The 16,560-nt window shown below is 39.1% G+C and overlaps 1 protein-coding gene across 3 annotated transcripts in view; it reads right to left on the bottom strand.

The window, feature by feature from the left end:
• CDK19 (cyclin dependent kinase 19) overlaps positions 1-16,560 on the bottom strand; it is a 199,993-nt gene that overhangs the window by 97,178 nt on the left and 86,255 nt on the right. The window lies entirely within an intron of this gene.

Consider the following 16,560-nt stretch of genomic DNA (forward strand, 5'->3'; position numbering starts at 1 on the left):
GGGTAAGGGGCACTAAGGAATCTACTCCTGAAATCATTGTTGCACTATATGCTAACTAATTTGGATGTAAATTTTAAAAAATAAAAAATAAAATAAAATAAAATATATCAATAATAAAAAAAAAGAATTCCTGGTCTTTTATTTATTTTTATTTATTATTTATTTACTTATTTATTCATTATTTATTATTTACTTTTATTATTTATTTATATGCATTTGAAATGAAAAATACTAGCAAATATCGGACTTGACTACTGTGGCAGAATGTATCTTCCAAAGATGGCCATAACAGTATCTCTGGGACCAAATGCTCTCTAGAAATTGCCACCATCCCAGCAAGAGGTGAAGTCTATATGGATGCAGATATGCCTCACTTGTAACCAACCAAATGCAGCAGATATGAAATGCATAGCTTGTGAGGCTTTATCCAAAAACAAAACAATGCAACCTTCTTCTTGTTCACACTGACACTTAAGCTTGATCTGCCTATGCTGAGGCCACCATGTTGCACAGAAGCAAGGCCACATGTATGTACTCTGGTCAATGGCCCTCGTCTCTTCAAGTCCTCCCGGCCCAGATGCCAGATATGAGAGTGACAAACTTTAAAATTATCAAATAATTATCCAAAGTATTCCAGCCCCCAACAGTTGATCCCAACCTTCAGATTTTTTCAACTGCAACCCCCATCATCAGAAGAGCTGAGAAAACTTACCCTCACTGTGCCCCTTTGGAGTTCCAAACTCATAGTACCTAAGTGCATAATAAAAAGTGTGTTTTATGCCACTGAGTTTTGTAATAGGTGTTAGGCAACAATCCTTACTGGAATAACTATCTTAAGGGAAGAGAGGGGGAGTTAATCTCATTTCTAAACTTGCATGTTTTTAACCTAAACAAAGTTAGTCTTCCTATCTACAAAAGACTGGAAAAGTGTGATAAAATTATGTCTACCACCAAAATTTTTAAATAAATAAATCAAAACTTACACTAACCATTCCTGATTTTCACAAATGACATTAAAGGTATTTTATGCTTCAACTCTTAAGTAAGTCCCACAGAAATCATATGAACAGGTCATAAGCTAGATAAATTGCTTATATAAATTGTGATTTCTTTTCCCTTGTGAGAATTAGAATAATCTCTTCCCACTATTTAGAAAGAATGATTGGAGTTGCGGCAAGATGGCGGCTTAGGAGGACGCTGGGCTCACCGCACGTCCTGCTGATCACTTAGATTCCATCTACACCTGCCTAAATAACCCAGAAAACCGCCAGAGGATTAGCAGAACAGAGTCGCCGGAGCCAAGCGCAGACGAGAGGCCCACGGAAGAGGGTAGGAAGGGCTGCGAGGCGGTGCGCGCTCCACGGACTGGCGGGAGGGAGCCGGGGCGGAGGGGCGGCTCGCCGGCCAAGCAGAGCCCCCGAGTCGGGCTTGCAAAAGCGGAGGGGCCGGGCGGACTGTGTTCCGACAGCAAGCGCGACTTAGCGTCTGGGAGGTCAGAAATTAACAGCTCTGCTCGGAAAGCGGGAAGGCTGGAGGACAAAGGGAGGGAGAGCTGCTGAGCCCCCTGACAACAGAGCTCAGTTTGGTGGGGAACAAAGGCGCTCGCCAGCGCCATTTCCCCCGCCCATCCCCCAGCCGAAATCCCAAAGGGAACTGGTTCCTGCCAGGGAACTTGCTCACTCCGCGCAAACACCCAACTCTGCGCTTCTGCGGAGCCAAACCTCCAGCAGCGGATCTGACTCCCTCCCGCTGCCACAGGGCCCCTCCTGAAGTGGATCACCTAAGGAGAAGCGATCTAAGCCTGCCCCTCCTGCCCCCGAGCACCTTGCCTACCCACCCCAGCTAATACGCCAGATCCCCAGCATCACAAGCCTGGCAGGGTGCAAGTAGCCCAGACGAGCCACACCACCCCACAGTGAATCCCGCCCCTAGGAGAGGGGAAGAGAAGGCACACACCAGTCTGACTGTGGCCCCAGCGGTGGGCTGGGGGCAGACATCAGGTCTGACTGCGGCCCCGCCCACCAACTCCAGGTATACACCACAGCACAGGGGAAGTGCCCTGCAGGTCCTCACCACGCCAGGGACTATCCAAAATGACCAAGCGGAAGAACTCCCCTCAGAAGAATCTCCAGGAAATAACAACAGCTAATGAGCTGATCAAAAAGGATTTAAATAATATAACAGAAAGTGAATTTAGAATAATAGTCATAAAATTAATCGCTGGGCTTGAAAACAGTATACAGGACAGCAGAGAATCTCTTGCTACAGAGATCAAGGGACTAAGGAACAGTCACGAGGAGCTGAAAAACGCTTTAAACGAAATGCATAACAAAATGGAAACCACCACAGCTCGGCTTGAAGAGGCAGAGGAGAGAATAGGTGAACTAGAAGATAAAGTTATGGAAAAAGAGGAAGCTGAGAAAAAGAGAGATAAAAAAATCCAGGAGTATGAGGGGAAAATTAGAGAATTAAGTGATACACTAAAAAGAAATAATATACGCATAATTGGTATCCCAGAGGAGGAAGAGAGAGGGAAAGGTGCTGAAGGGGTACTTGAAGAAATCATAGCTGAGAACTTCCCTGAACTGGGGAAGGAAAAAGGCATTGAAATCCAAGAGGCACAGAGAACTCCCTTCAGACGTAACTTGAATCGATCTTCTGCACGACATATCATAGTGAAACTGGCAAAATACAAGGATAAAGAGAAAATTCTGAAAGCAGCAAGGGGTAAACGTGCCCTCACATATAAAGGGAGACCTATAAGACTCGTGACTGATCTCTCTTTTGAAACTTGGCAGGCCAGAAAGAATTGGCAAGAGATTTTCAGGGTGCTAGACAGAAAAAATATGCAGCCGAGAATCCTTTATCCAGCAAGTCTGTCATTTAGAATAGAAGGAGAGATAAAGGTCTTCCCAAACAAACAAAAACTGAAGGAATTTGTCACCACTAAACCAGCCCTACAAGAGATCCTAAGGGGGACCCTGTGAGACAAAGTCCCAGAGACATCACTATAAGCATAAAACATACAGACATCACAATGACTCTAAACCCGTATCTTTCTATAATAACACTGAATGTAAATGGATTAAATGCGCCAACCAAAAGACATAGGGTATCAGAATGGATAAAAAAACAAGACCCATCTATTTGCTGTCTACAAGAGACTCATTTTAGACCTGAGGACACCTTTAGATTGAGAGTGAGGGGATGGAGAACTATTTATCATGCGACTGGAAGCCAAAAGAAAGCTGGAGTAGCCATACTTATATCAGACAAACTAGACTTTAAATTAAAGGCTGTAACAAGAGATGAAGAAGGACATTATATAATAGTTACAGGGTCTATCCATCAGGAAGAGCTAACAATTATCAATGTCTATGCACCGAATACCGGAGCCCCCAAATATATAAAACAATTACTCATAAACATAAGCAACCTTATTGATAAGAATGTGGTAATTGCAGGGGACTTTAATACACCACTTACAGAAATGGATAGATCATCTAGACACACGGTCAATAAAGAAACAAGGGCCCTGAATGAGACATTGGATGAGATGGACTTGACAGATATATTTAGAACTCTGCATCCCAAAGCAACAGAATATACTTTCTTCTCGAGTGCACATGGAACATTCTCCAAGATAGATCATATACTGGGTCACAAAACAGCCCTTCATAAGTTTACAAGAATTGAAATTATACCATGCTTACTTTCAGACCACAATGCCATGAAGCTTGAAATCAACCACAGGAAAAAGTCTGGAAAACCTCCAAAAGCATGGAGGTTAAAGAACACCCTACTAAAGAATGAGTGGGTCAACCAGGCAATTAGAGAAGAAATTAAAAAATATATGGAAACAAACGAAAATGAAAATACAACAATCCAAACGCTTTGGGACGCAGCAAAGGCAGTCCTGAGAGGAAAATACATTGCAATCCAGGCCTATCTCAAGAAACAAGAAAAATCCCAAATACAAAATCTAACAGCACACCTAAAGGAACTAGAAGCAGAACAGCAAAGGCAGCCTAAGCCCAGCAGAAGAAGAGAAATAATAAAGATCAGAGCAGAAATAAACAATATAGAAACTAAAAAAACTGTAGAGCAGATCAACGAAACCAAGAGTTGGTTTTTTGAAAAAATAAACAAAATTGACAAACCTCTAGCCAGGCTTCTCAAAAAGAAAAGGGAGATGACCCAAATAGATAAAATCATGAATGAAAATGGAATTATTACAACCAATCCCTCAGAGATACAAACAATTATCAGGGAATACTATGAAAACTTATATGCCAACAAATTGGACAACCTGGAAGAAATGGACGAATTCCTGAACACCCACACGCTTCCAAAACTCAATCAGGAGGAAATAGAAAGCTTGAACAGACCCATAACCAGCGAAGAAATTGAATCGGTTATCAAAAATCTCCCAACAAATAAGAGTCCAGGACCAGATGGCTTCCCAGGGGAGTTCTACCAGACGTTTAAAGCAGAGATAATACCTATCCTTCTCAAGCTATTCCAAGAAATAGAAAGGGAAGGAAAACTTCCAGACTCATTCTATGAAGCCAGTATTACTTTGATTCCTAAACCAGACAGAGACCCAGTAAAAAAAGAGAACTACAGGCCAATATCCCTGATGAATATGGATGCAAAAATTCTCAATAAGATACTAGCAAATCGAATTCAACGGCATATAAAAAGAATTATTCACCATGATCAAGTGGGATTCATTCCTGGGATGCAGGGCTGGTTCAACATTCGCAAATCAATCAACGTGATACATCACATTAACAAAAAAAGAGAGAAGAACCATATGATCCTGTCAATCGATGCAGAAAAGGCCTTCGACAAAATCCAGCACCCTTTCTTAATAAAAACCCTTGAGAAAGTCGGGATAGAAGGAACATACTTAAAGATCATAAAAGCCATTTATGAAAAGCCCACAGCTAACATCATCCTCAACGGGGAAAAACTGAAAGCTTTTTCCCTGAGATCAGGAACACGACAAGGATGCCCACTCTCACCGCTGCTGTTTAACATAGTGCTGGAAGTTCTAGCATCAGCAATCAGACAACAAAAGGAAATCAAAGGCATCAAAATTGGCAAAGATGAAGTCAAGCTTTCGCTTTTTGCAGATGACATGATATTATACATGGAAAATCCGATAGACTCCACCAAAAGTCTGCTAGAACTGATACAGGAATTCAGCAAAGTTGCAGGATACAAAATCAATGTACAGAAATCAGTTGCATTCTTATACACTAACAATGAAGCAACAGAAAGACAAATAAAGAAACTGATCCCATTCACAATTGCACCAAGAAGCATAAAATACCTAGGAATAAATCTAACCAAAGATGTAAAGGATCTGTATGCTGAAAACTATAGAAAGCTTCTGAAGGAAATTGAAGAAGATTTAAAGAAATGGAAAGACATTCCCTGCTCATGGATTGGAAAAATAAATATTGTCAAAATGTCAATACTACCCAAAGCTATCTACACATTCAATGCAATCCCAATCAAAATTGCACCAGCATTCTTCTCGAAACTAGAACAAGCAATCCTAAAATTCATATGGAACCACAAAAGGCCCCGAATAGCCAAAGGAATTTTGAAGAAGAAGACCAAAGCAGGAGGCATCACAATCCCAGACTTTAGCCTCTACTACAAAGCTGTCATCATCAAGACAGCATGGTATTGGCACCAAAACAGACACATAGACCAATGGAATAGAATAGAAACCCCAGAACTAGACCCACAAACGTATGGCCAACTCATCTTTGACAAAGCAGGAAAGAACATCCAATGGAAAAAAGACAGCCTCTTTAACAAATGGTGCTGGGAGAACTGGACAGCAACATGCAGAAGGTTGAAACTAGACCACTTTCTCACACCATTCACAAAAATAAACTCAAAATGGATAAAGGACCTCAATGTGAGACAGGAAACCATCAAAACCTTAGAGGAGAAAGCAGGAAAAGACCTCTCTGACCTCAGCCGTAGCAATCTCTTACTCGACACATCCCCAAAGGCAAGGGAATTAAAAGCAAAAGTGAATTACTGGGACCTTATGAAGATAAAAAGCTTCTGCACAGCAAAGGAAACAACCAACAAAACTCAAAGGCAACCAACGGAATGGGAAAAGATATTCGCAAATGACATATCGGACAAAGGGCTAGTATCCAAAATCTATAAAGAGCTCACCAAACTCCACACCCGAAAAACAAATAACCCAGTGAAGAAATGGGCAGAAAACATGAATAGACACTTCTCTAAAGAAGACATCCGGATGGCCAACAGGCACATGAAAAGATGTTCAGCGTCGCTCCTTATCAGGGAAACACAAATCAAAACCACACTCAGGTATCACCTCACGCCAGTCAGAGTGGCCAAAATGAACAAATCAGGAGACTATAGATGCTGGAGAGGATGTGGAGAAACGGGAACCCTCTTGCACTGTTGGTGGGAATGCAAATTGGTGCAGCCGCTCTGGAAAGCAGTGTGGAGGTTCCTCAGAAAATTAAAAATAGACCTACCCTATGACCCAGCAATAGCACTGCTAGGAATTTATCCAAGGGATACAGGAGCACTGATGCATAGGGCCACTTGTACCCCAATGTTCATAGCAGCACTCTCAACAATAGCCAAATTATGGAAAGAGCCTAAATGTCCATCAACTGATGAATGGATAAAGAAATTGTGGTTTATATACACAATGGAATATTACATGGCAATGAGAAAAAATGAAATATGGCCTTTTGTAGCAATGTGGATGGAACTGGAGAGTGTGATGCTAAGTGAAATAAGCCATACAGAGAAAGACAGATACCATATGGTCTCAGTCTTATGTGGATCCTGAGAAACTTAACAGGAACCCATGGGGGAGGGGAAGGAAAAAAAAAAAAAAAAAGAGGTTAGAATGGGAGAGAGCCAAAGCATAAGAGACTGTTAAAAACTGAGAACAAATTGAGGGTTGATGGGGGGTGGGAGGGAGGAGAGGGTGGGTGATGGGTATTGAGGAGGGCACCTTTTGGGATGAGCACTGGGTGTTGTATGGAAACCAATTTGTCAATAAATTTCAGAAAAAAAAAAATAAATATAAAAAAAAAAATAAAAAAAAAAAAATGAAAAAAAAAAAATAGAAAGAATGATTAACAAAGTGCAACAACACCTGATATATCTTCTATATGTAGTCTACAATTGATGGTGAACTTTTACTGCACAAGCTAAAAGACTAGAAAATATATAAACATTCTAAACAAACTAGTTTTAAAAGAGAATAATAAAAACTAGCCATTATAAATGCAAAAAAGTAAATGAAGTCTTACTAAAGTGTAATCACGGACTCAAGGCAATAGAAACTGGTTCGGAAATAACCCATCTAGCTCGATTATTCAGAAGATTCCTATCTGTTCTAGTGTCTGGAAATAAAGAGAGAAAAAGAAAAAACACACATCAAAGAAACAAGTACTGGGGTGTCTGGGTGACTCGGTTAAGCATCCAACTCTTGCTTTGGGCTCAGGTCATGATCTCACAGTTCACAGGATAGAGCCCCGTGATGGACCCAGCGCTGACAGCACAGAGCCTCCTTGCGATTCTCTCTCCCTCTCTTTCTGCCCCTCCCTGCCTCTCTCTCTAAATAAATAAATAAATAAATAAACTTAAAGAAAAAAAAAAAAAACAAGTACATAACTTGGTGAGGACTGAGAAGCATCACTAACCTGGGGTGGCTATGGCTCAGTTGGTTGAGATTCTGACTTTGGCTCATGTCATCATCTCACGGTTCAGGCTCTGTGCTGACACCTTGGAGCTTGGAGCCTGCTTCAGATTCTGTGTCTCTCTCCGCCCCTCCCCCCCCACTCTCTCTCAAAAATAAACAAACATTAAAAAAAAAAAAAAAAGCATGACCAACCACTGACCTGCTGATCCTCAGGCACAACAAAGTTGGGTTGCCCATCCCTTCCTCCTCCCCAAATCTTAACAACATATGGTTCTTGTTCCAGCTAGAAACACTGTGGAGTAGGGAAGGGATACGATCACATCTACAGTTTAAGAAGACTAATCCAGTGGCTGTGTTGAGGCCAGGACAGGCAAGAAGGGAGAATACTCTGCTGCTAAAGTTTAGGCACAAAGAGGGCTTAGATGAAGGCAGTAAAAATAAAATGAGAAAGGTGAAGAGGAAAAACTTTTTGAGAGAAAAATTAACAAGGTTTGGTAATCAAGTTGGGTACATCTTGAGCTATTACAAAAAAGGCATCAGAGAAGATACATAGTTAGATAAGATTAAGTTTTGGTTTCTGTGCCTGAATTAAATATGACTGAAACTATAGTGCAACATCAGAAAGTACTAATATATAGACATCTAGCTAGAAAATGAAATATATGAAATCACCCAGAATTCTAAATTATACAGACATGAAGAAGGTATCAGCCAGTGGGGTCTTCCAAATTGGCACTGTGAAATATAGAGATATGAATAGAGAGCCAAGTGAGCAAAGGCAAAAGGTATTCACAAAAGTATTCAAAATAGTAAGTCTCCAGCTGAAATCCACTTTGTAAACTCCATCAGGACAGAATTATTACTCTCAGTGTTGTTTTTCACTATTATATCTACACATATGGAATTTATTGAATGAACCACTAATTGAAGTACATTAAATACAACCTCCATAAATGTATCTATACCTCCAAAAATATAATCTACGGTGGCTTCAAAGGATTTCTTATGGATTCAAACCTTTCAAAAATTCCAGCAAGAGAATGGAAAGAGAACGGTAGCCAAACTAGAACATATGCTTTTGGAATTTTGAAAAAGCCAAAAATTCTCGGTTAATAAGAATTAAACCAAATTTACAGCAAGAAAAGTAATTAGAGAATATAGTGTTAAGTAAGTCAGAAAAAGACAAATACCATATGACTTCGCTCATATGTGGAAATTAACAAACAAAACAAATGAGCAAAGGGGAAAAAAAGGGAGGCAAACCAAGAAACAGACTCTTAATTACAGAGAACAAACTAATGGTTACCAGATGGGAGGTGTGGGGGTAATGGGGGGAACAGGGGATGGGGATTAAGGAGGGCACTTATGATGAGCACTGGCTGATGTACGGAAGTGCTGAATCACTGTACATGAAACATACACTGTATGTCAACTAACTGGAATTTAAATAAAAACTTAAAAAAAAAAGAAAACTAAAGTAACTAGAAGAGGAAAACATGGGTTTAATAATTTTATAAACATAATGTCTTCCCTAAACCTTCTTCAAAAAATAATGAATCAAATGCTGAGATGAAACTGAGTATCACCAAAAGTCAACAGATAGTAAGAAGCAGCTTAAAATGGATGATCTAATTTATACAATTTAAATGTAAAAATATTTAAGGGACACCTGGGTGGCTCAGTCAGTTAAGTGTCTGACTTCAGTTCAGGTCATGATCTCACTGTTCATGAGTTCGAGCCCTGCATCGGGCTCTGTGCTGACAGCTCGGAGCCTGGAGCCTGCTTCAGATTCTGTGTCTCCATCTTTCTGCCCCTCCCCTGCTCACACTTGGTGTGTCTCTCTCTCTCTCTCTCTCTCTCTCTCTCTCTCTCTCTCTCTCTCTCTCTCAAAAATAAATAAACATTAAAAAAATTTTTAATAAAAAATACTTAAAATTACTTGACATCGCTTTTACAAATGGGCAGACACATACACACACAAATTAGAAGAAAAAAGAAAAGAAATCAGAGGTATAGATCCTGAACAAAATCCACCATGCTGCCTAAGAGGTTGGAAAATCATTACAAGAGTATTATGGGCATTGCTCTTGGCTCAAACAATCTTATAAGCAGCAAACTTCTGGGTACAAGTCTTGCATTAAGAAGAACTTAAAAATTATTTAACTGGAATTTTGAAGGATTTCCATTTTTTATTTAAGCTGTTCAAGTCTAATTATGAGGGGCAAATGTCAATTTAATACAAATTCAAACCTGAACTTTTACATAAGCAAGAAACCCACTGGGAAGCTCACTTTACGTCGATGTGTAAAATCCTCTGTTACAGTCTGCTTAAAATGCCTTTTTAAAAATAAACAGTTATGTTCTGTTGGCTTGATTTTATAAATAAACTCTTCCTGAAAGCATTTCTCTTTCTCAACCCAACTTGTGAAAGACGCAGTGTTTGCCATAAGAAATTGGTAAGGTGTTGCTATGGGAACAATATTTTAATACCATTTTAAAACACCAGTAGCTTCAAAGAACAATGAGGTAAAGAAAAAGTAAAGAGAAAAGGGGGTGGGAAGAGTACCCGAATATTTCACATTGCAACCATTATAATCTTGCTGCAACAGAGCTTCATACACCTTTTTCTTCCTGTACATGGTAGGGAAGGTGGTAGGAGACATTTTAGGAGATAATAGGAGAGAAGTAGAGAAGGCAATTGATGCCAGCTGTTTTGAGTAAACAGCTGTAATCAGATCCTTCTTCCAAGAGTTAAAGAAGAAAAGGACAAAGATGTAGGGGAAAACTATTAAAAAGCCATTCCCATTCATAATTTTGGAAAGCCCTCAGAATCAAAGTAAAGTATTCTTTCAACTCTAGCCTGAAGAAAATTGTGCTGGGGGAATTGATTAAGTAATAACTCATAACAGGTAAAACCTGAATATGTTCCCTACCTAATGAAAGCTATTGAAGTGGGTGTTTTCCTTAAATCTTATCTTTATTGGGTAATCAAGAAAAAATTTGTTGTTGTTGTTGGTTTAATGTTTATTTTTGAGGGGGGGAGGGTGCGGGCAGGAGAGAGGGAGACAGAAAATCCGGAGCAGGCTCCTCGCCATCAGTGCAGAGCATGACTGGGGGCTTGAACCCACCAACTGTGAGATCATGACCTGAGATGAAACCAAGAGTCAGAGGCTTAACCAACTGAGCCAGCCAGGTGCCCCAAGAAAAATGTTTTAAACTAGTGGCTTAAGTTTATTTTATCTATGTTAATAAAGAACTATATATTTGCTTATAGCAAACAGTTTATACTTAAGTGGAAAAGAAAGAGCACTATACACTTCCAAAATATATCTTGCCACAAAGAATGACGCTCTTCGGATCCCTAAAACAAAGACTTAGAAGGAACAAAGTCCACTGATGGCAATCTTTTTGCTATAGAGCAAATATTTACTTGCACGTTCTAAATAGTAACATGGTTGGGGCGCCTGGGTGGCTCAATCAGTTAAGCATCCAACTTCAGCGTCATGATATGTTCGTGGGTTCAAGCCCACATTGGGCTCTGTGCTGACAGCTCAGAGCCTGGAGCCTGACTCTGATTCTCTGTCTCCCTCTCTCTCTGTCCCTCCCCTGCTTGTGCTTCGTCTCTCTCTCTCTCACTCAAAAATAAATAAATGTTAAAAAAAAATTAAAACAAAATAGTAACATGGAACATATGAAAAGGTTAATAACAATATTTTATGCTAAAGTATTAGCATAAAACCATAAAGTCTACAAGGTACTCTGATATAAATTAAATCAGATGCCATTTTTTCCCTAAAATACCAAGCTGGAAAGGTTAGCCATTACTACATGGCATATCTGGAAAGTATTAATAACCATATTACAGGTCAACAATATAATACTGAGTTTAAACAATATGAACTTTTAAGTAAGTAGGAAAGGCAGAACCATATAAGATAGAATTATGTTATAGAAGACAATTTCTCATGAAGGATATAAAAACACATGATAAAAGTCAACTTAGATATAAAAAACATTTGGTTGAGTTGTGATTAATGATAATCTAATACTAATATTATCTATGAAACTTTGAGAACCCCATGTCCAAAGTAGCCTCACTCCACTTACGACTCTACTAGTCTTTCAGAATTAGTAACTGACCACCCAGACCCCTGCCCCCCCCTCCTTTCCACTGACTACCTTATTTCCCCACTTACTGTTAGAATGCTTTCCTGTCCTCCCCACACCCCTCATCCTTTAAAATCCATCTTAACTACTTTCTTACCTGTGAAACTTTGAGAACACCATGACCAAAGTGGCCTCACTCCACTTACTCTACCATTCCTTCAGAATGGATTCATTCACAACCTGGTAGCATTTACTATACTCAAAAATGTGTCTTATCTCACCTAACCAGCATATGACCAGCATATAAGCTCAGTGAGGGAGAGAGAGAACCAGGTCATATATTGCTGTCTTTGAATAGGATCTCCAGGTCATATGTAGGCCCATGAAGTTTGAGAATTTCTGGACTATAGAATGATGAGCTATGACGATAATGGAGATAGGCTAATATAGAAAGAATACAGGCAAATCCATAAAGACAGAAAGTAGATTAGTGGTTGGCAGGGGCTGAGAGGAATGGGGGAAGGGAAATGACTACCACTGGGAGGCGCAAGTTTTCTTTATGGTATAATGAAAATGTTCTGGAATGAGACAGTAGTGATGGTTGCACAACTGTGTGAATATACTAAAAATCAATGAACTGTGCACTTTAAAATGATGTGTTTTATGGTCTGTGAATTATATCTCAATTTTTAGAAAAGAATATAATAGCACTGGGCTCTTTGCAGTCTCTCCCATAAGGAAGTCTGATAACTTCAATACTCTATGGTTGACTATTAAATTAAATATGGAGGGGCGACTGGGTGGCTCAGTCAGTTAAGCATCTGACTTCAGCTCACAGTTCATGAGTTCAAGCCCCACGTCAGGCTCTGTGCTGACAGTGTGAAGCCTGGAGCCTGCTTTGAATTCTGTGTCTCCCTCTCTCTCTGCCCCTCCCCTGCCCCTGCTCACACTGTCTGTCTGTCTGTCTCTCTCTCTCTCTCTCTCTCTCTCTCAAAAATAAACACTAAATTTTTTTTAATTAAATATGGAGAGTTACCTGGAAAACCATTCTCTTGAATAAAACCACCCAACTTCCTCTTTTCTATTTGTATAAACTATCTTTTTTTTTAAGTGGTTGTATTTTGTATAGACTATGAATGGCAAATCATCCATGTCTGAAGAGAAAAGAGAAGGGATAATGAACAGCTTGAGCAGAAAGAAAGAAATAATAATTTAGACTGTAATAATTCCTTGAAATTTTAGTCTTATTATATTTCTAACTATATTACTATTATAACATCTTTTGTATCTTTCCCAAAACTAAGCAATCTAATCTGTGAAATCAGGTCACCATCTTCCCCTAACCTCTGCACCACTTGCCTACCTCTGCTCTTCTACTCCGTATATCATGCCATCAACCACCTAGCTGATCAAGAGAGAAACAACGTGGTCAGCCTTGTCTTCTCTTGCATTCCCCATCACTAAATGTCTGCTTCCTCCAACCCCTTTATTACACTCCGATACAAACCACTATCATCTTTCATTTTGGCTTCAGCAAAAGCCTTAACAAGTCTTCCTATGTCCATTCTTGCCCCTCTCCAGTGCACTGAGAAGGCAAGGATGGTTTTAAAATCGAACTTAATACTGTCTCTCTTAAAAACCTTCAATGGCTTCCTGATATTCTTAGGATAAGCCTTAGTAATTTACAAAGTCATTCGAGATGGCCCCCGCGTAACACTAACATTCCTACCTCCAACTCTTCCTCTCGACCCAACCATATTAGACTTCTTTTGTTCCTGTAATGCCTCAAACTCTGTAGCTTTTATTTTGTGCTTTTTAGACTACTAGTATTTTATTGAGGGATGATTTACTTACAGTAAAATGCATAACTCTTAAGCGATCGGCTTGAATTCTGACAAACATGTACAGCTATTTAACCATCAACCAGATCAAGACAGAATATTTCCATCACCCCATAAAGTTCCCATGAGCCCCTTTCCACTCAACCCTTCCCCCAACTCCAAGCAACCACAGTCCGATTTCTATCACAATAGATATTTCTATCATTCCTGAATTTCATAAAATGAGATCATACGCATATGTATTCTTTTGAGTCTGGTTTCTTTTATTCAACTTAACATTTCTGAGATTTATCCATGTTACTGTATCAGTTTTCTTTTTTCCAGTTGAGTAGTAATCTTCTCTATAGATATACTATAAACTGTTTATTCATTTTCCTATTGATGGACATTTGAGTTATTTTCTGATTGGGGCTACTATGAATAAAGCTGTTAGGAACATTCTTTACAAGTATTCTACACTCATAGGTGTTATTTTTCTTGGATATATACACCTACAAATGGAACTGCTGGTTCATACAATAGGTATATGTATAAATTCATCAGAATCTGCCAAATTTTTTACCAGAGTGGCTACACCATTTTATGCTTTCACCTGTACCAGTTACTCCAATATGGAGGATATCTCCCCAACAACAGTATAATCACTCTTCTGAATTTTAGCCATTCTTTCATTTTTTCATCAACATAATATATTTATAGTGTTCAAAAACAAAACAACATAGCAGAGACTATAATTAAACAGTCCTCTGATCCACCCCTCCCCTTCCCTATATTCAACTACTTTTAACTTTTTCTGGTTTGGGTTCTCTTGATTATTCCCTATTTCTAAGTATTTATTATCACCATATTGACTTACCAACTTTAAACATTATTGATTTTCTGATATTTTCAGATGGAACTACAGTTCACTTACCACCTCCCATCGCCATGTTCTCTCTCCACCTTCTTATACTCAGGTGATCCATTTTAGTTCATCTACTGTTACTTAAAAAATTATCCTAGGGGCGCCTGGGTGGCTCAGTCGGTTAAGCGTCCGACTTCGGCTCAGGTCGCGATCTCGCGTCCGTGAGTTCAAGCCCCGCGTCGGGCTCTGTGCTGACAGTTCAGAGCCTGGAGCCTGTTTCACATTCTGTGTCTCCCTCTCTCTCTGACCCTCCCCCGTTCATGTTCTGTCTCTCTCTGTCTCAAAAATAAATAAACGTTAAAAAAAAAAAATTATCCTTAACACCAATTTTTTGTTTCAACTTTGGATACTACCTTTTATTATTCATACATTACTGAAGGTGACCCTAGTTACTGCAGTGAATAAAATAAACCCCAAAATTTCAGTTGCTTAACACAACAGAAATTTGTATAATGCTGTTATACTAATTAATTAGACAGGCTTAAAAGAATTAAAACAGTATGCTTCTCCACAGTTGTTCATAAAGAAAACTAAGAGCATGCAAGCCCACTCTGTCTCACTTCTGGCCCTTCCTACATATTGTTTCCTCAGGTCAAATGCTCTTCCCCACTCCCTCCTTCTTCCTCTACCCAGCCAGCTCCTATGTGTCTTTTGAACGTATACTACCACAAAATCACTCTGGAGCCCTCCCAGAATCCCGAGAATGGGCTAGGTGGTCTTCTGGCACTCTGCGTTTAACTGTCATAGCGTTGACTACATAGTGCTGAAATCTGTGTTTTCTTATCCGTCTCCTCCAAAACTAAACTTTTTGAGGGAAAGGGAGGATTTCTCTTCATTACTTTTTCCTCACTACTTACACAATGCCTCGATTCCAACAGATACTCAAGTATTTTGTGAAAAATCAAACTTATTTGAATAATTATTCATATAAATATCATTTCTATTATTTATCCACTAAATCACGCATGTATAAGGGAAGGAGAATCAAAATGGATCCCACAGGGCGCCTCGGTGGCTCAGGTGGTTACGCGTGGGACTCTTAATATTGGCTCAGGTAGTGATCTCACGGTCATGGGATCAAGCCCTGAGCCACAGAGAGCATGAAGCCTGCTTGGGATTCTCTCTCTCTGCCTCTCCCCGGTTTACACTCTCTCTCACTCTCTCAAAATAAATAAATAAATAAATAAATATTAAAAAAAAAAAAAAGAATGGATCCCAAATTTTAGATAATACAAACAGTCCACAAAATCTAATTTTATATTTCAAATAATAATTAGCCTAAGCAGAAAGTTTAAAATCTACTACTGGGAAAACATCAGAACAAACACCACAGCCTTCAACTGTTAATACTGTTAAAGTAACAAATGGAAATAAACTTGCATTTATTTAATAATTTATTAAGAGCCCACTTTGTTCCAAGCACTGTACTAGACAGATTCCAAAAATTCAAAAGGGAATATATCAGACACAATCCCTGACCTAAATATTATGAAGGCAGAGCAAATCTATACTAAAAATACCTTTAAAATGCTAACGTATGAACAACAACAAAACCCCGCAACAACGAAAATCTCAATTCCAAAAAGTCCAATGGCTGGTTAAATTTTTGTTTTCAAAAAAGCATTTCAAATTATTAATAACTTAATTGAGCAATTGTTTATGTAATGAAGGACTTTCTCATGCTTCTGGGAAGTTTTTGAGTATGAACCTACATACCTTACATAACTGGGCAGATAGGAAGACAGTCCTAGATAAGAAGAAGAAAAACAGATAAAACAAGTACAAACAGTCTTTGTGGAATCGCAAACAGCTACAGTCATGGAACAGACCTGCTATTAGCAAATGGTAGAAAAAAAAGATGGAAAATACCTAAGAAGTAAGGCAGAAATACAAAGAGGAACAACAAATGGGAGAAGCAATAGGAGAAAGAGAAGTGAAATGAAACAGCGAAGATGAAATAAAAATATTTAGCATACAAATAAGCT

Source organism: Prionailurus bengalensis, chromosome B2 (assembly GCF_016509475.1).
Source record: "Prionailurus bengalensis isolate Pbe53 chromosome B2, Fcat_Pben_1.1_paternal_pri, whole genome shotgun sequence".
In the NCBI taxonomy this organism is placed as follows: Eukaryota; Metazoa; Chordata; class Mammalia; order Carnivora; family Felidae; genus Prionailurus; species Prionailurus bengalensis.